This window comes from Sinohyriopsis cumingii, chromosome 6, assembly GCF_028554795.1.
Source record: "Sinohyriopsis cumingii isolate HCF-2022 chromosome 6, ASM2855479v2, whole genome shotgun sequence".
Lineage (NCBI taxonomy): Eukaryota > Metazoa > Mollusca > Bivalvia > Unionida > Unionidae > Sinohyriopsis > Sinohyriopsis cumingii.
In genome coordinates this window covers 133417392-133440182 of record NC_142966.1, presented here as the reverse complement: position 1 = coordinate 133440182, position 22791 = coordinate 133417392, and the positions used below count along the sequence as shown (strand labels likewise).

General features: G+C 41.6%; 1 protein-coding gene across 3 annotated transcripts in view; it reads right to left on the bottom strand.

Moving 5' to 3' along the window:
• Positions 1 to 22791, bottom strand: part of LOC149798022 (uncharacterized) — a 35162-nt gene that overhangs the window by 8758 nt on the left and 3613 nt on the right. The gene's annotated exons all lie outside the window — the stretch shown is intronic.

Genomic DNA, 22791 nt, shown 5'->3' with positions numbered 1-22791 from the left:
ACACTGACCATGACCCACGTTTCTCTTCCAAACGAGACCGGAAAACGCAGAAAACTGTTATTGGCGGACGCCCTTCGTAGCATCAAGCGTAGCCTCGTCCTAATTAACAACCCTCAAGACCAGATATGTTTAGCCCGTGCCATAGTGGTGGAACGAACGTATGCCAACAAGAACGACACAGCAGAATGGAAAAGAGCCTTGAAAACTATTCAAAAATCGACCATGCCAAACAACGAAGAGAAGCAGAACTCCTGTTACAGCAAGCGGGCCTACCCAAAGACACATCCTGTGGCATTCCTGGAATGCGAAAATTACAAGACGTCTTGGCTCCACGCTACACCTTGAAAGTGCACCATCAAGAAGTGCGCGAACCTAAGTTGTTTCGAGACAAAGATTTCACAGACGGAAAATACATTCACGTCTATCATTACGATGAACATTTCGATGCCATTACCAGGATCATCCGATTCCTGGGACACAGTTATTATTGTAAGAAATGTGACTATGGCTATAACAATCGAGAGCAACACAAGCATTGTGGATCAAAATGTGAGGGATGCTTCGTCAATAAGCCCTGTTTGGACGAAGGACAACCACGAGTGCATTGCCCTGCTTATCAACGCACTTTTGTCAGCCCTACCTGTTACCAACAACATCCGAAGACGCAAGGTTCACAGCAGAAAATTCTTTGTCAACTGCTGAGATTGTGCTCTACTTGTAGACAAGGCATACGTACCAATAATGCCAAGGCACACGTATGTTCAGGAAAGAAACGATGTCACATTTGTCGCCAAATCGTGGACTTGGAACACGAATGCTACATTCAAAAATACCATTCCAAACAATAGGAGGAAGGTGATCAGAAGAAAGGGAATTTCATCTTTTTTATTGCTAATCTATGCAAGAGACCGGCATTCACATTTCTAATTTTTGTGTGGCTCATCGAGCGTGCGAGAAGTGCATCCAAGAGTCTATCTTTAATCATTGCTCTCACTGCAGCAAGATTCCTGGAGGACGAGAAAAAATATTTCGGGGACCGAACACGCTAGCCGATTTCGTCCAATGGATCTTAGACCCCATCGATGAGACGTGGAGACCGTTTAGAAGCAGCTTGGACGGACGAACACCACGAAGAAAAGAGTAGTGAATATGGATGCCCTAGGGACAATGGGACTTTAGTGTTAAACTAGGAGGGTTGTACCCTGGGGACAATGGGAATTTAACATGGGTGGGACTATAGAGGGACAAAAGGTATTTGGACTGTCTAGGGACACTAGGAAAATACATTACAGACAAGAGACAATAGACAACTGACAACAGACAAGAGGCAAACACTGACACAACAGTTTAAAAAAAATTGAGGGAGGCAAGAAAAGTCAAGTATTATCGAGGCCTATAAATGACCCTTACATTCACTTCACCTATTATGTAATATCCACACACACAGAAACGCAAAATATCATAACCAAAATATACCATCCCCACACACGAAGAAGCAAACTTAAACCCAAACGCTACTATTCACACATGCGAAGAAGCCAAATCAAGCCCCAAACTCTACTATCCACACACGCGAAGAAGCAAACAACTAAAGACACATTTGCTATCCGTTTAATATTTGATGTGGCAAGAAGAAATGGTACAATACGCAAGGGATTGTAAGTTTACACTCCAATCTGTCTGCACTGCAATGGTAACAACGCTCTTGCGTTGGTAGTATTTTGCCACACTACCTTTGAAGAAAACAATGCATCACTCATCATAAACGATTTCATTGGCTAGACTTATTTACTGACCGCGTTCGCTTCGAATTCACTTCAGTACCTTTTCGCACAGGGACAAGATCGGACGTGTATTTTATTATTCTGCGGCTGGCCGCTACACTACTTGCCTTGAATTTACAACCTAACAATGTATTACACATTGTAAGTGACTTCATTGGCTAACCGATATTTTACACTTCTGTCTCTTTTGATGTGATGTGCTTGTCAAAATGTTTGAGGAAGATTAAAAATGTTTGTCAGTTTCTAACCGCGAACCAGTACTGTAGCCGTGTAGTATTTGATGTGGCAAGAAGAAATGGTACAATACGCAACAAAGGGATTGTAAGTTTACACTCCAATCTGTCTGCACTGCAATGGTAACAACGCTCTTGCGTTGGCATTATTTTGCCAGACTATCTCAGAAAAAAAACAGTGCATCACTCAATGAGATCGAGAGATTGAGAGAACAACGGTGGTAAATCCAGTAGGATTACAGAACCAACACGACCAGTGAAGAAATAAATTTGTTTGATACCTCATGAAGATTATTTTTTACAATCTAGTAGACCCAAAAGTGACTTGTAGAAAAATTTAGACGATGACATACACCTACACGGTTACATTAAATGGTTTACGTCAATGGTTGCTATTTCTTTGTTATTAAATGTTCGTACAAACGATATGTGTGTAAGCGAAAGCTAACACACATGCACGCACACGCATACAAGTGTTACTGCCTTGGGTGATAGTAGAACGGGACAGTACTTTAGTCTGGAGTGTTTTGAGAGATGGACAGATAGACTTAAAATTACAGTGGAGAGAGAAAGAAACAAAGAATGGTAAAGAAAAACAAACGTAGGACGCCATTTTTGGTTCCGTTATTCTTGCGGTATTATAGGACAAATAATTATTGAGACAATCATACATTATATGTGAAATATGTTCCTTGTTTTCATTCATTCATCAATTTCATAAAAAGGTAATGTGATATTTATTGTCGACTGACTGCTTAACATTTGCTTAACATATCTCAGATTTAAGATATGTCCTGTGTTTCACAGCACACGCTACAAAATGTTGCAAAGTTTTCACAAATCTAAGGCGGAGAAAGAAAAAAAAAACAGCACCATAACGCTCCTTGTTCTATCCACAGTCTAAACTGAGAGAAAATAGGTCGAATATGGTTACATATTTTCTAAACGTGTGTTTTGGTTTTAAAATTCAGAGTTAACCATGGGCAGGGTTATACAGTGCAATGCCACTCGCGTAATTCCTGAACATTGTTACATTTTTTCCGAACATGTGTTTTGGTTTTAGATTTCAGTTAACCATTGGCAGGGTTATACAGTGCAGTGTCACTCGAGTCATTCTTGAAAAAGCCTTCTGTTTGTTTCCTTTCTTGAAAAACGGTAGATCTAATGTTATAATTTTTTCCGTGACACACTGCAGTGCCAAAATAAAGAGAAAGCTACGATACCTGAATTGTACAAGCTCGCCAACTCAAGATTTTATTTCATCCAACGATTTACTGATTTACAATTTGTAAGGATGTAAGTGTTTGAAAACAAATTACAATGGCAAACGGAACAGTTCACAGAAATAGGGTGACTACTGATCACAATTTTGGAGAGGTATCTTCAAACAGGCACAGATACCATTAGGATTTCAATCAAAACTACAATGACGGAGAGAGAGAGAGAGAGAGAGAGAGATGATGATATTCTTTTATTCCTCCATTTTCTGAAGATGTTAAGACAAAAAAGAAATGCAATTAAATACATAGAATCAACAAAAGTGGATTCGTTACTTATTGAATTATTTCCAATAGCAAACGAATAAATAAATTAAAATAATTACTAAACTATATATATATATATATATATATATATATATATATATATATATATATATATATATATATATATATACCATAAAACATTTGAAAATGTAACCTCACAACAAAAATAGTTAGTTTCCTGATCGCTTTTCAATCCAGTACAAGTATTTCTTTCCTTATATTATGCTTGAGTTCTCTATTGAATCGAATATATAATATCCTTTATCTTATTGAACTACTTGGTAGATAGTCTGATCATATTTATCCATGATTCAAATTCTAAACGCTCTGATATATCATTTAAACCACCAAGTAGTATGATCAGTATAACATCATCGATCTGATCACAGAAATCACGGTAAATCACTGGAGGCATATACGAAAATAGACTTTCCATCAAGTGGTTTCTGTCGTCTAAGATTAAGGCACAATTCATCGAAATGTGGAAAATACGGTCATGACTCATTTTGCCACATAGGGGACACAGTCCAGCTCTTGCTTGCATTCCTCCAATACGAATTAATGTCCCATATTCCATTTTTCTGCTTGAGTCAGTGTAAGCTATTTTCCATAGATGATGCATTTTTAGTCCTGGATTAATTTTTAAAAATCTACCGAATCCCTCGGATGGATTTCTGATACTTATTTAATGTTTTCTCTCCTCAAATATCTGTATTCTTGTCCCAATTAAGTTTTTCCATGTTATTTTGTCTGGAAATTTTCCAGTGAAAATAAAGTCCTTGAGATAGTCTTCTAAATCATATTTTTTTAGTACAGTATTTATATCATATATAAAAGAGTTGTAGCTATGTTGGGGGTCAAAAATAAAATTTCCAACAGCCCAGAGGAAAACCTTTTTAGCAGTTAAGTTTGCTGATGTTCTACACATGCGACCAAGAAATACGAGTTTTTGCTTATTTATGCGAGCTTCCATTGATATCATCCCCAAGCATGATGTCGTAGATCCAACAGGCGATCTTTGAGGGAAACCTTGTACTCTCCGGGCGAAATATCGTTGTATTTCTCCATTGATTCAATGCCCTGATATGACATATTAAACCAGAGTTCTGAGCCATACAAAGCAGACGGCAATATAATTCTTTCCCAGACTTTTACAGAAAATATAGGGCTCATCCCATTTGTATTTAATCCAATTGAATATAGTGAGTTTGTTACACGTTTAGCTTTATCGTAGGAATAGACTATACGATCATTAGTTTTCATTGATTGTGAAAAGGTAACTCCTGCATATTTCACTTTTTTTGCTCTAGGAATATTCTGTGATCCTAGAGTAATTCCATTTGATGAGTACACTTCATTTTTGTTACTAAATATCATCCAATTATTCTTGTTAGAGTTATATTTCAATTTCCACTTCTGTGCATACTGATAAGCTGTATTCACAAGTATTTGCAATCCATTCAGCGTAGAGCTTAGTAGAGTAGTGTCGTCTGCCAAAAGCATGCCAGGTATGTTCGTCTGATTCACTGTTATCCCGCAATTAGTCATTACTAATTGCGGGATAACAGTGAATGAGATGAACATACTTACATTTGTTTTTACAGTATATTTTCCTTAAGAAAGATTCAAAGAAACACATATTCCACTTAGATCATCACAGCCATAGAAAAAATTCACCATTATTAAATATCAACAGAGGAAAATGAAAATTATGGAAACTAAAAATTCATCCTTGTTTGATTACGTGGATGTAAAGTTCTCACAGAATAGTTCATCCAAATATGCTGTGATGTATTTGATTATAAAACTGACACAATTTCTGTGGGATAGCCCAGGGTACGATTGTTCTTGCGTTAGTTTTACTTTTTTTAATTATTTTATAAATCGCTTAGCAGTGAGACACGACCTAACTCGACACTGTGTGATGAGCTACTGAAGTCAATTCGTAGTGAACGCGGTCAGAAAATAAGTCTAGCCAATGAAATCGTTTATGATGAGTGATGCATTGTTTTGTTCGAAGTTAGTGTGGTAAAATAATGCCTACGCTCTTACGTTGCTACCACTGCAGTGCAGACTGACTGGAGTGTGAACTTGCAAGCCTGTGTTGTGTATTATACCATATCTTCTTACCACATCAAATATTAAACGGTCACAGTACTGGTTCGCGTTTTGAAACTGTCAATTTCTTTTTTACCTCACTTAAACATTTTGACAAGCACACTCACATGGGTAGAGTCAGAAGTGTTACAGTATTGAGTGGCATGGTTTTTTTTTTTTTTTTTTTTTTAAATTGTGACTCTGGGATTTTTATGAAGTAAAGAAATTAAAGTACAGTGAACCTCAAGGATGATGACCCAAGCTGTCTGTCTATTGATGCGTGTATTTACTTAAGAAGAACTATGACCTCTAAAACACAAAGATATACGGCAAGCATGATTAGAATGAACACATCGGCAGCTAACTGTGGTAACAAAGGGGGTGTTTTCCTTCCCGTCCGTGCAACTTCGAGTTTCAATTTTCTTTCAAGACAAACTTGTATCCTTTTGTAGGGCTTGAAATAAAAACTGAACAAACTTAAGCACTTTGCTCTAGATATTTCCTTTTGCAGCAACAGACTATACAGCATTAATACTGTTACAACAGAAGAAAGCCTTAAATCTTCTAGCAAAAAGAAATCTCCACTTTCACACATTGGCAAATTGAATACTGTTTCTTTTCTAGAGTTTTGGTTAGCCCATATGTTCTTATTCTACAACCAAGAGACACTTACGTTTTATGCCAGGTCTATTCTGATCCAATGAGAGTGAAATGAATAGTGGAAGGGCAAGACACGCACCCTTTATATATACGCTAGTCTGTCATGCTTATAAAGGATCCCATGGTGTTTAAACTTTAGTCATTTGACTTTTTGCTATCAAGACGAAACGATCACATTCATTCGTGAAGAAAGGAGAAGAAAGTAAGAGGCAGAAACGTGCTCTATCGCCTCGTTCAATCCCTGAAGTCTTGGCACAAATTCATGCCAGTGATTTTGAAGATGACATGAGTGAACCAGAATCCAGACACAGAGAGTCTACACCTAGCCATAGTTCACCAGTAAACCCTGAAAAGTACTATCACATTCTAGAGACGGAAAAGCGCCCCTCTAGAAAATTTAGAACCACGGCTTACACCAACACGGTGAAGTTTAAAGATTTCAAGTCCGACGTACTGTTGGAGAAAGCAGAAAGGTTCATTACCGAGATGTGGGATTCTTTGTTAACCACACTAAAGCGACAATGTCAACCCAAAGAAGACGATCGCTTGAGACTTTCCATACAACACGACAGCTTGAAATCCCCTGTCTGGATCGAGTTTAGCAGTCCTGCAGAATTGACATCTTCCAAAGTCATGGACAAGATTCAACATGTGCAACAATCCAATGACCAGTTTCACATCACCGATGGAAAAGCCACTCTCAACCCTGTCTGGACGAAGGACAATGACAAGAACGAGTGCTTGTCAGCGCACGTTTGTCAGCCCTACCTGTTACCAACAACATTTGAAGACACAAGGTTCACAGGAGAAATGTGCTTGTCAGCTGCTGAGATTGTGTCCTACGTGTGGACAAGGCATACGTACCAACAGTTCCAAGTCACACGCATGTTCAGGGAAAAAAAATGTCACATTTGTCACCAAATCGTGGACTTGGAACACCAATGCTACACTGCAAAAATACCAACCCCAACATGAGGAGGAAGATGACCACAAGAAGAAAGGCAATTTCATCTTTTTAGATTTCGAATGCATGCAAGAGACTGGCATTCACATTCCTAATTTCTGTGTGGCTCATCGAGCGTGCGAAAAGTGCATTCAAGAACCTATCTTGAGTCATTGCCCTCACTGCAGTAGATTCCTGGAGGAGGTGAAAAAATCTTTCTAGGACCGAACACGTTAGCCGAAATTGCCCAGTGGATCTTAGATGCCATCGACAAGACGTGGAGCCAAGAGGACATCGAACGTTACGGCGATTGTCATTGCCATGCCACAGTGATGGCTCAAAATTTCTCCGGATACAATGGGCAGTTTCTTTTGAGATACTATACGGAACAAGGCACCGAGCGTCCTAAAGTCACTTTGAACGGAGCCAAAATCATTTCCATGCAAGTGGGACAAGTACAGTTTAAAGATTCGATGAGTTACTTGGCCATGCCTTTGAGTCGAATGCCTAAAACGTTTGGAATGACAGAAATGGCCAAAGGTTACTTTCCACACTTTTTCAATACGGAAGCCAATCAACATGCCGTTCTACCGCATTTGCCTCCGGCTAAGGACTACGACCCCGACAACATGCGTACCGAACAACGAGAAGCTTTCTATGCTTGGTATCAGGCCCATGCCTCTAACCCTTTCGACTTTCAGGAAGAAATGTTAAAGTATTGTCGTTCCGACGTAGACATTTTACGGCGTTGCTGTGGAAAATTTCGAGAACTGTTCATGGAAAACGGAGGGGTCGATCCTTTGAAAGAAGCTTGCACCATTGCCAAAGCGTGTTCTTTAGTGTACAGACAACGATCCATGCCTGAAAACACCTTGATGGTCATCAGCCCTCAAACGACCAACTTTGTCAAACGTCAATACTCGGTCAAAACCTTACGCTGGTTACATTACTTGTGCGACAAGGAAGACAAATGGATTCAACATGTCCGCAACGGAGGGGGTGAAAAGACCATCGGAATGCATTCGATAGATGGCTGGGACTTAGAAAACCCCAAGATCGTGTACGAGTTTAACGGCTGCTTATTTCACGGATGTCCCGTCTGCTACCCTGATCGTGGCACTAAAACTCAGTTTTTACAACGAACCATGGAAGACTTGTACCAGGACACTTGTCAGCGGCGTTTGAAGTTAGAACAGCAAGGATACCAAGTGGTGGAAATGTGGGAACACGAGTACGATCACGGTTTGAAAATCGATCCCGAGTTTAAAAGTATCGTAGAAAGTTACCAGTGGGTGGACCCCCTGAACCCAAGGGATAGTTTGTACGGAGGAAGGACCAATGCCACCTGTTTGCTGCACCAAGCCGACGAAGAGAAAGGAGAAGAAATCAAATACTTGGACGTGTGTTCGCTGTATCCTTACGTGTGCAAATATTGTCACTTTCCTGCAGGGCACCCACAATTGCTAACGGAACACATCGACCTGGACTACATTCGACAATACGAAGGCTTCATCAAATGTAAAGTCTTGCCTCCCACCGACTTGTACCAGCCCGTGTTACCTTACCATTGTCAAGGCAAACTGATGTTTCCCTTGTGCCGTACTTGTGCCGAAACGTGCAACCAAGATCAGCCTTGTCAGCACACCCAGAAAGAACGTGCCTTGACGGGGACGTGGGTCAGCTGTGGAATTGTTCAAAGCTCTGGACATGGGATACCAACTGTTAGAAGTGTACGAAATTTGCCACTTTCCCAAGACACAACAATACCACAAGGGTGACCCCACTCATAAAGGCATTTTCGCAGAGTACGTGGATGCCTTTTGAAGCTGAAGCAAGAAGCCAGTGGCTATCCTTCCTGGTGTCACTCTCCCGAAGACGAAAAGACATTCAAAGAGAAATACTGGGAACAAGAAGGCATCCCTTTAGACCACATGGAGAAAAAGGAAGGGAGGCAATCGTTTGCCAAAGTGATGTTAAATTGTTTGTTGGGCAAAAAGGTATAACGACCGTGTTTACCCAAGACTGAATATTTGACAGAACCTTCCCGCTACTTCCAGATGATTCACGACAAAACAAAATACATGAAACACGTAGACGTAGTTCATGAGGATTTGATCTTAGTCAATTACGAAGATGACCTGGACTTTGTACAAGCCGACGCATTTGAAATGTCATCATTACGGCTTACGTGACACCTTATGCTCGCTTAAAATTGTACGAGGCTTTAGAACTGTTAGGGGATCGTGTGCTGTACTTTGACACGGACAGTTGCATCTACATCGATCGACCTGGTCAGCAACACCCTAACATCGAAGGAGACCGTTTAGGAGCCTGGACGGACGAGGACCTCGACGACAAGATTCTAAGTTTCGCGAGTGGCGGTCCAAAAAATTACGGCTACGAATACCGGGACCCACAAGGAGAAGTGTACACGGAGTGTAAAGTGAAAGGCCTGACTCTGAATTATCGTACCAGTCATGTGGTCAACTTTGGGGTATTGAAAGAAGCCTTGCAGTCTGGAGAGGATGGAAACTTTAAAGTGCCCACCTGTGAACCGAACAAGATTGTACTTTACCCACTCACCAAATCGTCAGTCGACCTTTGGAAAAAGTCTATCAATCGTGTACCAGAAGCGAGTGCTACTTCCCAATCACTTCACTTTGCCGTACGGTCACATCGATATTGGTCAGCATATAAAAAGGGACAATATGCAGGATCAATAGTGTATTGTGACTACCAAGACCAAGCGAACAAGATGAACACTTTAAGAGAAACATAAAACAAGTTCAGACAGGCACAATTCAAATTTGGGGTCTCTGAAGTGGAATGAGATGCTGAGCCTTGCGATGTGAGTGATGCTGAACGCTGTGACCTCAGTGATACAGTAAAGCATCATGGGAACTTTAGTGTCACTATCCCTATCATGGAAAGTGATGCTGTGCGTGTCAAACCTGATGGATGGGAAAGCGATGCCGCTCCTTATCGTGGTTACTTTACTGAGTTTCATGGTGTATGTGGATGTCAACCTTCACGTCTACTACCCTACGGATGTCATACAGCCCTGAGCAAACTCCTGTCGATGTCACCCTACCCTCATCGAGAACCTGTGAAAGACCAATATTCGTTCCCTGTGCGTTTGCCTGAATACTGCGACTTTGAAAATCGTTTTCAATCGTTCAAAGGAAAATGGCCTAAGTATCTGGGAGGATCGACCCCCGAAAAATTAGCCAGAGCCGGATTTTTCTACTTGGGCGAAGAGGATAAAGTCAATTGCTTCAGTTGCGGTGTGTCACTTCACCACTGGGAACCACAAGATTCAGCCTACCTGGAACATGCTCGATGGTCTCCCAATTGTCACTATTTATCTTTAGTGGGACGATATCAGTAATCCCTGAATGGATACTTTACAAGAGAACATTCGCTATCATGGACATTCCTGAAAGACCCTTTCGTGAGGACACTTGTGTGACCTTACCCCCTGTAGAACCTGTCAGAACATTCCCCAAAACTTGTTGTACAGAGACTTGTTTCTATTCCACTTTGATCGTTTTCATGTGCATTTTATCGTTGTACATAACTATTTGACTTTGATGCATTTTAGTCTTTCGTGTTCATTTTTAAAACATCAATAAACGTGTCCTGAAAAAAGTATAAAAACTCTTGTCTTGTCTGTTTTCGTGTCACAAGTGACATTCCTGACACTATGGCTACCTCTACTGTCTCTGCTCCCTCTTCCTCCACTTTCAAAGTCATCGACGAACACTTCACACTTAGATCGTGCCAGTTGTGAGGCTTTGTATCTTTGCCATCCCTTTAACATGCCCATTGTTGGACCTAGCAGTTCAGGTAAAACCGAATTTGTCAAACGTTTGATCGAACATAAACATCACTTGATTGATCGTCGACCTCAACGCATCGTGTGGTGTTACAAAGAGTGGCAATCGGCGTACAGCCTCTTGCGAGAAAGTCAAGGCGATTCCATCGTGTTTGTGGAAGGCATTCCTAACGAAGAAGACGGAATCGTGTCTGACTCCCGCCAAAGTCATTTGGTCATTTTCGACGACATGTTAGGAGAAGACGAAGAAGAAATTAAACTTTGGTTTACGCGCAAAGGGCATCATCGCAATGTCAGTGTCATTTACATCTTAGCCAAACAGGAACTCCGTGGCTCACTCAGGCGTACGACGATGCCACTCAAACTCCACACGCCTATTTACTCGTCGATTTGAAACCCACTACCCCCGATTATTTGCAATTTCTCACCCATTTGTTTCACCACTGGTGTCAAGACGGAGGGCCTGTCCTGTACATGTCTCCGTCCTCGACTTAGCCCCCAAAAATCTATAAAAACCTCGGACACTTTTCGTCTGTCTCACACAGCGTCAACATGACGTCCTTTCAGTCTCATCTTCCCGTCAAATTGATTCGTGCCTTGTATGGCATCAGTCGCGAAAACAATCCACAAATACGTGCTCGTGTCTTAGAAGTCAGTCTTATTGAAGTCTTACGATGGTTCACGGTGATAGCACGTCAATTACTGCAAGGCATCATTCAGATTCCACATCAAACCACACGCTTTTTTGATAGAAACAAAGTAGCTTTGACCCAACTGGCCGATCCCTGCATAGACACTCAAACCAAAAAGCAAATCATTTTGAAATGCTGGAGGGAGCGGTACTCTAGGAGGTGTCATCATTCGCTCCCTCTTAAGATGGGATCCTAATGCTCCCAAAGTTCTCCCCAAGAAAAAAGCCAAACGAAGCCCCAAGAAGAAAAACAGCAACGGTGTCAAGACCAGGTCACAACCCCGGAAAAAGAAAAGTCCCCAGAAAAAGAAACAGAGATGTCCTCCGAAAAAGAAAAGCCCACAGAAAACTAGTCACAAGAGAGGCACTTTGGCCAGGACGCAACCTTACATTCGCAAATCACGACCTGCAACGACGGTGACCGCGTCTCCGGTTGCCACAGGTTCATCCACTTCTCCGTTGATGACCCCATGGAAGCCCATGTCTCCAAGAACTTCTCCTCCAGTGGCGACACCGTCCTCTTTAGTGTCAGTGGCAGCTACTCACAAAATACATGCTCCCAAAATCAAAGTCCAAGAGAGATCGGGCATGTTACAGAGTTTACTGGATTTGTCCAAGCAAGAAATGACTCGATTTAGTCCGCTCCACGACGTGTGATGCCTGTCCTCAAGTTGATACGACGTAAAGACAATCAGTGGCGACGCGTTGCAGTATAAAAAAGGGCTGCGAGAAAATAGGGTTATCAGTGTTTTTTGTGCTCCTGAACTCCCAAAAAGATGTCACCTTAAAGAAGTGCACACAGTCACTATCGTCAAAAAAGATAGAGACAAATACAGTCTCGTCATCCGACAATGCGCTTAGCCAAGCATCGACGTTACCCTAAGAAAAGATACAGTCGTTCAAAGAAAAAGAGGGTCACCAAAGGGGAGGATTCCTTGGCGATTTTGGAAAACACATTGTCACCTTTATTACAAATGGATAGTAAAAAAAAAAAGAAAAAAGGGCGTGTGCTTAAACATCGACGTTAGTGTATTTTTGGTGAATGTTCCGGAACCAACAAGCAAAGATGTCACCCTCCAAAAAACATTCCTCTTCTAAACCCCAAGGAAAGAAAAGGAAAGGACTGCCTCCTCGTTTAGTCAAACATGGGGACATGTTATCTGTCCTGTCCAAAGCTTCTCCACCCATGCGAAAAAAACTCATTCAATCGGCCTCCAAAGATGTCATCGATACTGTGTGCGAATGTTGTTTGAACGTGTTGAAAGGCACGATCTCTTTGTCCAAACACCAGAAACAATGCTTAGGCAAACATCGTCACGTTCTTCGCCAAATGGTTCAAAAGAAAATCCCCATTCGTCAAAAGAAGAAGATGTTGGTTCAACGTGGAGGAATTTTAATCCTCTTGTTAGGCCCATTACTGAAAGGAGTCTTGGGAACCATGTTGGGAAGACTCGTGGGAACAAGATAAAAATGACCTCTGAAGTCTCAAGATCTCAGACGTAACCCTTGACATCGATTGGAAGGACGAAAACTAGCTTTAGTGCCTTACAAACGATGGACGGAATACCATCGTTGGCAAGAACAGCGGACCCCACATTTGCCTCCCAATCCCCATTTGACCGAGATGTCCCAGTTACAACACGAATTGCAGTCCTTGATTAATCGCCAAGATTTGTCTGAAACAGAAAAATCGCAAAAGTACGGTCAACTCTTGCAACGACTGCAACTCATTCACCAGAAAGCTTCAGACGAAACAGCTCTGCCCACTCTGAAATATTTTAAGACCTTAATGAAATGTCCAGCACCACCACCACTACTACTACCAGTGACCAAGACAGAAAAAGTAGAAGCAGGAGAAGAAGAAGAAGGGTTTCAAACTCCTCCAGAAAATGTACGCAAGTTAACAACACCACCTACCTCCAGAATTGGGTGGATTAAAAAGATGATGACCACCCCTTCTTCATCAGAAGAGAAAAAGAAAGTGAAGACAGAAGTGAAACAAGAACCGATATCCCCTGTTCAGACATCCTCCTCTTCGACACCTATCGCTGGTCGGACACGCAAAGCATTACAAACCAAGAAAATACCACACGAGAAAAAGAGTAGCATCCTCAAAGAGTGGGTGGCTTATTTACAAAAAAAATGGAAAAAGTGTTAGCCAGCATTTACTACAATCCATCCCATCCTGCAGGTTACGGAGAGTTCAAAAACTGTATCGTGTTGCCAAAACTCAACTGAAAAGTCTCCGTTTACCTCAAGTGCAACGATAGTTACAAGAACAAGCCACTTACACTTTACACAAACCCATTCGACGCAAGTTTACCAGAAGTCGCACCAAAGTGGAAGGCATCGATCATCAATGGCAGGCCGATTTAGCCGATGTCTCTCATTTGGCCACTTACAATCGTGGCTACAAATATTTGTTTTGTGTCATCGATGTCTTTTTCAAATTTGCCTGGGTCGTACCATTGACTTCCACTGGACGAGTGCATGGCCGTCATCCTACCGTCTATAAATTGGAAGACATGAAAGGAGAAGTGTTAAAAGGAAGGTTTTATTTGCCCGAGTTACGACGTGTCACCAAAAAAGAAGACGACGTGTACGACATCGAAAGCATTCTCGAACGCAGAACCCGTAAAGTGGGCAAACGACCTGTCAAAGAAGTCAAAGTACGTTGGAAAGGATATCCACCCAGTTTTGATTCTTGGATCGACGCTTCGCAAGTCATCGACTATAAAAAGAAGTGACCATCATACCCTTTCACACAGACTCATCTACTGTTACCACTCCTTCACCCAGTTCTTCTCAGCAAGATTTACAGAAACAACCCTTGTGGGTGTGGTGTGGAGAACGTGTGCCTAAAACGCAAATCGTCTTTTTCTGCCAAATCTTTGTGATGTATCGTGTCATCGGTGCAGCCATTGCCAATTTGAGTTTGCAATAAGGAGACAAACAATTGTGGACCATTTTATTGAGCAGTTGCATCGGTTACCTTCTTCCCAATCCCTCCCTGAAATTCTCCTCGAACGGGAACAACGGGAACCTTGTGTCCAGTGCCAGTGCCAGTCACCACTCCAACAACAGCCCTATTTTGGGCGGAGACACTCCTCTGACTTCCACTAACCCCTCGGACAGTCACAGAACTCTGGAATTATGAGCCACCCTAACCAATTTTACTTAACCTTACCCATTCACCCGACCCAAGTACGGTCGAAGTTCATGACGAGCAAATGCAAAAGTACTTGAATAATTTAAAATATGAGAATAAAACCTATAATGAACAAACTCAAAAGTGGACCTATCACTTGATCATTCCTCCAGGCTATTATTTCAGTGGTCAAGATTTGGTGAACACCATTGCCTCCAGGTTTAATGTCGTGCTTCTTAAAGCTTTGGAAAGTGTCAGAAAAAGTGTCACCCGGGAGTACCACAAAGTTACTCGACGCTTCCTGATGAAATTTGACGGGGTAAAATCATGTCTATTTTATTTTGTCCTGAATTGTTTGACATCTTGGGCGGGGACATCGACATGAGGATGGCAATAATAAAGAAAAACGAATTGTCAATCATTTCCGACAACGATTCTTTTACCAAGTTATTTCGTTTCCCAGTAGAAATGAACCAAGGACTGAATTTGATCTTTGTATACTCCGATGTGGTGGAGTACAATGTGGTGGGACACACCTCCGTACCGTTACTGCGTGTCATTCCTTTCAAAGTGGATTCTGCCACGGTCGCTGACAAGGAAGGTGGAAACACTTATCACGTTCACCGCGAATTTGTACATCCTCATTATTTGCCCGTCAATAAGTCGTATTTTGACACTGTCAACATTGCTATAAAAGGAGATCTGGGACAAAATATTTCATTCACCAAAGGGAAAGTCACGGTGAAACTCCATTTTCGAAAACGGTTCTCTAACGAGTTGTAAGTCGTGTATCCAGTGTACCGAGGGGTTGCTCGACAGCGAGGACATGGTTTAGGAGATATGTAAAAATCGGCCTTTCGTTCGGTGGCTCCCGTGTTGAAACCGATGGTGACACGAGGATTGCACGCCTTAAAAGATGCCGCACTAACGCAAGGCAAAGAATTTCTCCAAAATGTCATCATTGACAAACAAAACCCAAAAGAAGCCTTCTTGAGAGCAGGCAGAATTGTTTTGTTGCAAACAGGCAAAGACCTTTTGGGTCGACGAGAAACTCCTATAAATGCCCTGAGCACTAGTGAGTCAGGCATTCCTACTTCCCTGACGAAACAGCAAGCAAAAGGCAGAAAAAGACGAAGAAAACACCCTTTTACAATACTTCACACTTCCAAAGCTAGAAAGATAAAGAAAAGAAGAACTGCTCGAGACTTAGACGTTTTCGATTATTAAAGTATTGAGAAAGAGAAAAATGATGCACGGAGAGTCTTGTGCCTGTTCCAAGTCGGAACTGGATCTGTTTGCCATGCCAACCACCATGATGACGATGCAAGAATCCCAGTGGGTCGAATTTCATCCCGTCTCTTCTTTGACGGATTCAGCTCCCATCGAGTTTAATATCAAAGGTCAGCCCGAAGATTACATTGATCTGGATAGCAGTTACCTGTACTTGAAAGTCAAAGTGATCAAAACGGACAACACCAATCCCGCAGACACTGCTAGAGTAGCTCCTGTCAACAATTTCATGCATTCCTTGTTCAGCGAAGTGGACTTGTACTTGAATAACAAACTGGTCAGCAGCAGCATAGATACTTACCCTTATCGAGCGTACCTGGAAAATCTATTGACGCACGGAAAAGAAGCCAAGAATACTCATATGGATGCTTGCGTGGTATGGAAACCTGACACAGCGGGTGAGAACACGTTTAACGACACAGCCCTGACAGCAGATGACGATCCTCACAATGTGGGTTTTAATGACCGTCGTAAGGAAATTCTGGAAGGGCGAAGTTTAGAACTGTTGGATCGTTTGCATTTGGACGTGTGGTTACAAGAAAAGTATTTGCTGAACGGAGTGTATATCCGCCTGAGACTGAATCGTAGCACTGCTGCTTTCCATTTGATGGCCCATGCCATCGAATACAAAACTATCATTCAAAAAGCCAGACTCTACGTGCGCCATGTGGAAGTGTTACCTAAAGTGGGAAATGACATCAGTCACACTTTGAGCAGAACGACCGCCAAGTATCCGATACGAAGAGTGGAAGTGAAAACGTTCACTATTCCTGCTGGACAGCGATCCATGATCGAAGATCATCTATTCCAAGGACAATTACCCAAACGTTTGATCCTTGGCATCGTCAAGAATTCAGCCTTCAATGGACTTCACAACGAAAACCCTTTCCAGTTTCAACATTACAACGTAGCCAAAATCGAAGTCAGTCGCGATGGCAAGACCTTGTATATCAGACCCTTCGAGCCTAACTTTGGTGACAGGAATTATTTGAGATCGTACTTGTCCCTGTACGAAGCCACCGGTCAGTTAGGGACCAACACCAGTCACGGTATTTCGTACAAGGATTATGCAAGAGGCTATGCTTTGTGGGTTTTTGATTTCACTCCTGACCAAGGCAGCGACGAGGGACATTTCCACCCTATAAAATCCGATCAGATTCGTGTGGAACTTCAGTTTGCGAATCCAATACCCCCAGATAACACAGTGAACGTCATCCTGTATGCGATAGAAATCAACAGTTTGAGAGAAGTCATTCTAGACTATTATAAGCCATGGAAGACTTTTATCGATGTTTATATAGTAGAGATTCTTTGGACACGGAATGTGAGGAGACCATGAAAGTAGAACCCCAAGACAAAGACGAAGTCATCATGATGAAGTCCCGATGGCCAGAACAAGAAGCACATTTAGTCTCCTGCTTTGCTACATACCTGGCAGAAACAATGACGGAATGGATCAAGTTAGATTGCTATGGATGTCAAAACGATCATTCCAGTCAAGAAGAAAAACTGGACGAATATCTGGACGAAGCTTGGAGTCTCATCTGGGAAGAAGACGTGTTTCATCGGTGGTATGAAGACTTGCGTGACCATTACTGTCCTCCATTAACGCCTCAAGAGATACATCGCATGGAAGCCCTCTTGGATCAGAGTGCAAAGACAAAACGAAGAAACGATTACTTGTCAGACATTTTCAAGCAAAAAGTTAGGATCGAATTGAAGAATTATTATCACCTGTAAAAAAAACAACAACACAAGCATGGATACCTGGGAACTTTATTATCTTTTGAACCACAGTTCGCATACTGCTTCTTGGAATGCTGTCGTATGTGCTAAACATTATCTCCCTCATCTCAAACCTCAAGACCATAATGTGATCAACACGGACGACAGTCATCTCCCAGGAACCCACTAGGTAGCCGTCCACTTTCCTCAAGAAGGATGTGTGGAATATTTCGATTCGTATGGATTGCCCACTTTGGAAGACGATATCATTGACTTTATGAGAAGAAATGCTCAGACCACACGATTCAATAGTGTGAAATTACAAGGCACAGATTCCTTGGTGTGTGGACAATATTGTGTGTATTTTCTACATCATCGCAGTCTGGAATATTCTTTAGAACATTTAGTGACTTATTTTGATCGTCATTCTTCTAGAAACGATGAGAAAGTAGATCGATGGTTTTGTGACCACTATGCTTATATTTTGTCTTTAGCTAGGAAACGTAGTGTCCATCAATGGTCCAATGACTTCCAACAGTGGAGATCTTAATTTCATTCACAACGTTGTCAGCCCTGTCCAAAATAGTTAATTAGTTAAAACAATGTTTGTTAGTTAAATTGAATGGTTAATGTTGAAAAAATTTGTTACTTGTTAGTGATGAGTTATTGGAATAAAAATGTTGTGTTTAGAAAAAATGTGTTTGTTGTTTGTTTTTTTGCTCTGGGAATCATGAACCATGCTCTTTGACTTCTCTCCATCCCTCACATGACACTATTTGACCGTTCAGACTAGAAACCGTGTAGGGATGTTTTCCTTCGCGTCCGTGCTTGAAGTATACATAAGAAACACTCGTCAGTCTGGCTACCCATTGTCGACGAGACATTAGTGAAGAATGAGTAGCAGAATAAGCAAACTGTTGGAACTCCAGATACTCCTGGAATACGTGAGGTGCATCCTGAATGAGCTGGCAGCGGAGGCCATTGTAGAAGAAGGAAGAATGAAAGAGGAGGAGGAGCAGAGAAGAAAGAGAGGGATCAGGTTTCAACCTATGATGAGACCTAGACAAGGGCAGCATCCTAGACTACGGGGTAGAAAAAGAAGAAGACAGAGGGAAGTTTTTATTATCCGAGAAACTGAAGATTTGGGTGCTGAGGCTACTCATCAAACCTCTGCAGTCCCAACCACAAGGGTAAATTGGGAAGGGGATTGGAACAGAAGATGCGTGTGCGGTGCCAGACCTGGGAGATGACAGCATTAGCCAGGTGACTCTGAAGTTCCAAAAAACAGCCCTTTTAAGGGCTAACCAAAGCTCTAGAAAAGAGATACTATTCAATTTGACAATTGGTGTGAGTGTGGAGTAGTGTGATTATAAACACTTACTCCTTTGTTAATGTGATTATCTGTGTGTGCTTGTATGTACGTTTGTGTAGATAGTAGAGTGTATGGTTGTTTAAACCTTCCCGTGTGTGTATAGTAGATAATGGTTATGTTTCTGCTTCTCCGTGTGCGTGTGTGGATAGTAAATTGCGACTACGTTTTTTAGATTCCCTCTTGTGTGATTGATAGATTTTGGGTTTGATAATGCTTCTTCTCGTGTGTCTATAGTAGAGTTTGGGGCTTGATTTAGTTTCTTCGCGTGTGTGAATAGTAGCGTTTGGGTTTAAGTTTGCTTCTTCGCGTGTGGGGATGGTATATTTTGGTTATGATATTTTGCGTTTCTGTGTGTGTGGATATTACATAATAGGTAAGTGAGTGTTAGGGTCATTTATAGGCCTCGATAATACTTGACTTTTCTTGCCTCCCTCAAAATTTTTTTAACTGTTGTATCAGTGTTTGCCTCTTGTCTGGTGTCAGTTGTCTATTGTCTCTTGTCTGTAATGTATTTTCCTAGTGTCCCTAGACAGTCCCAATACCTTTTGTCCCTCTATAGTCCCACCCATGTTAAAATTTCCTATGTTCCATTCCCATTGTCCCTAGACAGTCCCAGTACCTTTTGTCCCTCTATAGTCCCACCCATGTTAAATTCCCATTGTCCCCAGGGTACAACCCTCCTAGTTTAACACTAAAGTCATTGTCCCTAGGTTATCCCCATTCACTACTGACAAGATTCTAAGTTTTGGTGGTGGCGGTCCCAAACATTGCGGCTACGAATACCGGGACAAGCAAGGAGAAGTGCACACCGAGTATATAGTGAAAGGATTGACTCTCATTTTATCGCACCAGTCGAGTCGTGAACATTGGCGTACTGAAAGAAGCTTTGCAGTCTTGACAGGATGGCTATTTTAAAGTGACCACCTACGAACCGCACACGATTGTACGTTTACCACACACCAAATCGTTAGTTGACCTTTGGAAAAAGTGCATCAAATCATATACCAGAAGCGACTGCGATTTCCCAATCACTTAACTTTGCCGTACGGACACGTCGATATCGGTCAGCAAATAAAAAGGGACAACGTCCAAGACCGATAGTTCATTGTAACTAACAAGTCCAAGCGAGAAAGATGAATGCTTTTAAACAGACATCATTCGAGTTAGGTGATTTTCAAGTGAGTCCGATGCTCTGCCTTGCGATGAGAGCGATGCCGTACGCTGTGACCTCAGCAATTCAGTACTACCAGACCATTGCTTTATTTACACCACAGAGTTCTGGGCAATCACTGAATCACTCAAATGGATCACTGACAATAACATCCCAAAAGCTGTCATTATTAGCGACTCTCTAAGCGTAATTAACTCAATTAAAAACCGCAACACTAGATCAAGAGAGCTTTTTCTTGCCAGGGCCTACCAAGTACTCAAAGAATTATCCACAAGGAACCAAATAGTCGAATTTATATGGGTACCATCACACACTGGTATCCCTGGTAATGAACAAGCAGATAAAGTCGCTAAAATTAAATTAGGAGACCCCAATCCAGCCACACTTAGATATAGCTCCACAGAAGCATAATGCTTCGTAAACACCTATATTAACCAAAAGTGGCATGAACACTGGAATTCCACCCATAAAAGTAGGGAACTGCACTCAGTCTTTAAAACAGTAGACCGATCCATCAAACCTCCCAAGGGTAACAGTGTAGACCAAAAAATCATTAACCGAATAATGACAGGGAAAACCAGATTAGCAGGCAGTTTTGGTAAATTCATAGGCCCTAAACCAGCAAACATAAACTGCCACGATTGTCACACTGTAGAAGACCTAAATCATGTATTCAATGTTTGCACTTAAATCCAGACAGCAAGAAACAACTTTCAAAGGGCTCAAAAAGAAATAGGCTTTCATTATACATATCCAGACTTCCTATGCCCAACAAATCCTAGCAAACAATTAACAAATCATAACATATTAAAATTCCTTGAAACAAAACGGCTCAAAAATAGGATTTAACCAAAACCACCACCCCCCCCCCCAAGAAAAAACCAGTCAGGTAATCAGTTAAGACGGGCGACTTTCAGGTGTCTCGAGTTTACCTGAGTATTCAGCAAAGAAACCAGTCTTACGCTAAAAATACCTGTACCTCCCCCCCCCCAACAAATCCAAATTAACCGTCAGGCAAAACAGTTAGGTCGGGAGACTTTGATACGTCTTCAGTGACCTGAGTAATCAGCAAAGAAACCCACCTAACCCTAACATTACCAGTACCCCCCCCCCTTAAAATCTCGACCCAATAACCAAATACCAATTTAAATTTTTTAATTTTTTTTTTTTTACTTTCCTATTTCCCCACTTACCTACTCTGAACTAACTGTCTATAAACAGCAAATAATACTCTCCGTCTTTCTTTTGGCAAATCATATGATTAAATCAAAATTCAAATATACCTCAGGGACACCAATCTGGATTAAGCGGACACCTTCTGTGGACATACGTCAGCCTTCCCGCGCCTTTCCTCCCTTGCTTCGACCGGACACCATATTTCAATAAATCACACTTCAATAAGAGTGAGTGTAGGTACTATTCCCACTCATCCAATCAAGTAAAGCAGAACTAATTAAAAATTAGACATGAATGCGTGTTGGGTTTATTCCCACTCGTGTCAGCCTTCCATTCAGCTAGCATGAAACATCATGTTTCGCTAGCTGACGGCTAAATTAACAGCACTCTTTGAGGGCATAAAAGCCTGAGGGACGAGGCACTGATTCATTCCCTCAGGATCAATTATCATCCTGCGGTGCAGGAATAAACAGAGGCACGTGGACTTTTGTGCGTAAGCCTCATTAATTCAATTAACTAACTATTCGCGCCATTCTACACGGAATACCCAAAGAAGATGGCTTCAAACCAAATAGACGTCATGAAAATATTACAAAAGGCAATAGATGACCTGGGAATAGTGGAGGATGTTATGATGAAGCTGGAGTATGGTGTTTATACCATCCACAGGGCTAAGATGGAGACTAACACTGTAAAGAAAACGAAAGAAAAATTGTGAGCTGATGAAAAAAGTATAGGAGGACAAGGAGGACGAAGAAGACAGAAAACAAATGAGAGCCTGGAATAAGAAATTTGAAAAAGAGGAAGAAAATTTAAAAAAAAAAAGAAAAAAGGGGGGGGAGAAACAGCAAAAGGAGAAAGAGGAGAAGAAAAAGAAGAATATAGGACAGAAAATAAGAAGTTGGAAGAGGAAAAGAAGAAATTAGAACAAGAAAACCAAAGGCCAATTTCAGGGCCTCTCATATGCCTCGAAAAGATATTTATTCTCTTTGCCATTTATGTGTTTTGATGTTCATCAATCTATGTCTGTATGTTGTATGTGTTATATGTGTCTATGTCCCGCCAGCGCCACCCCGCCAAGCGTTCTAGGTTTTTCCCCGCTGTTTGGTCCGATTGAGGTCA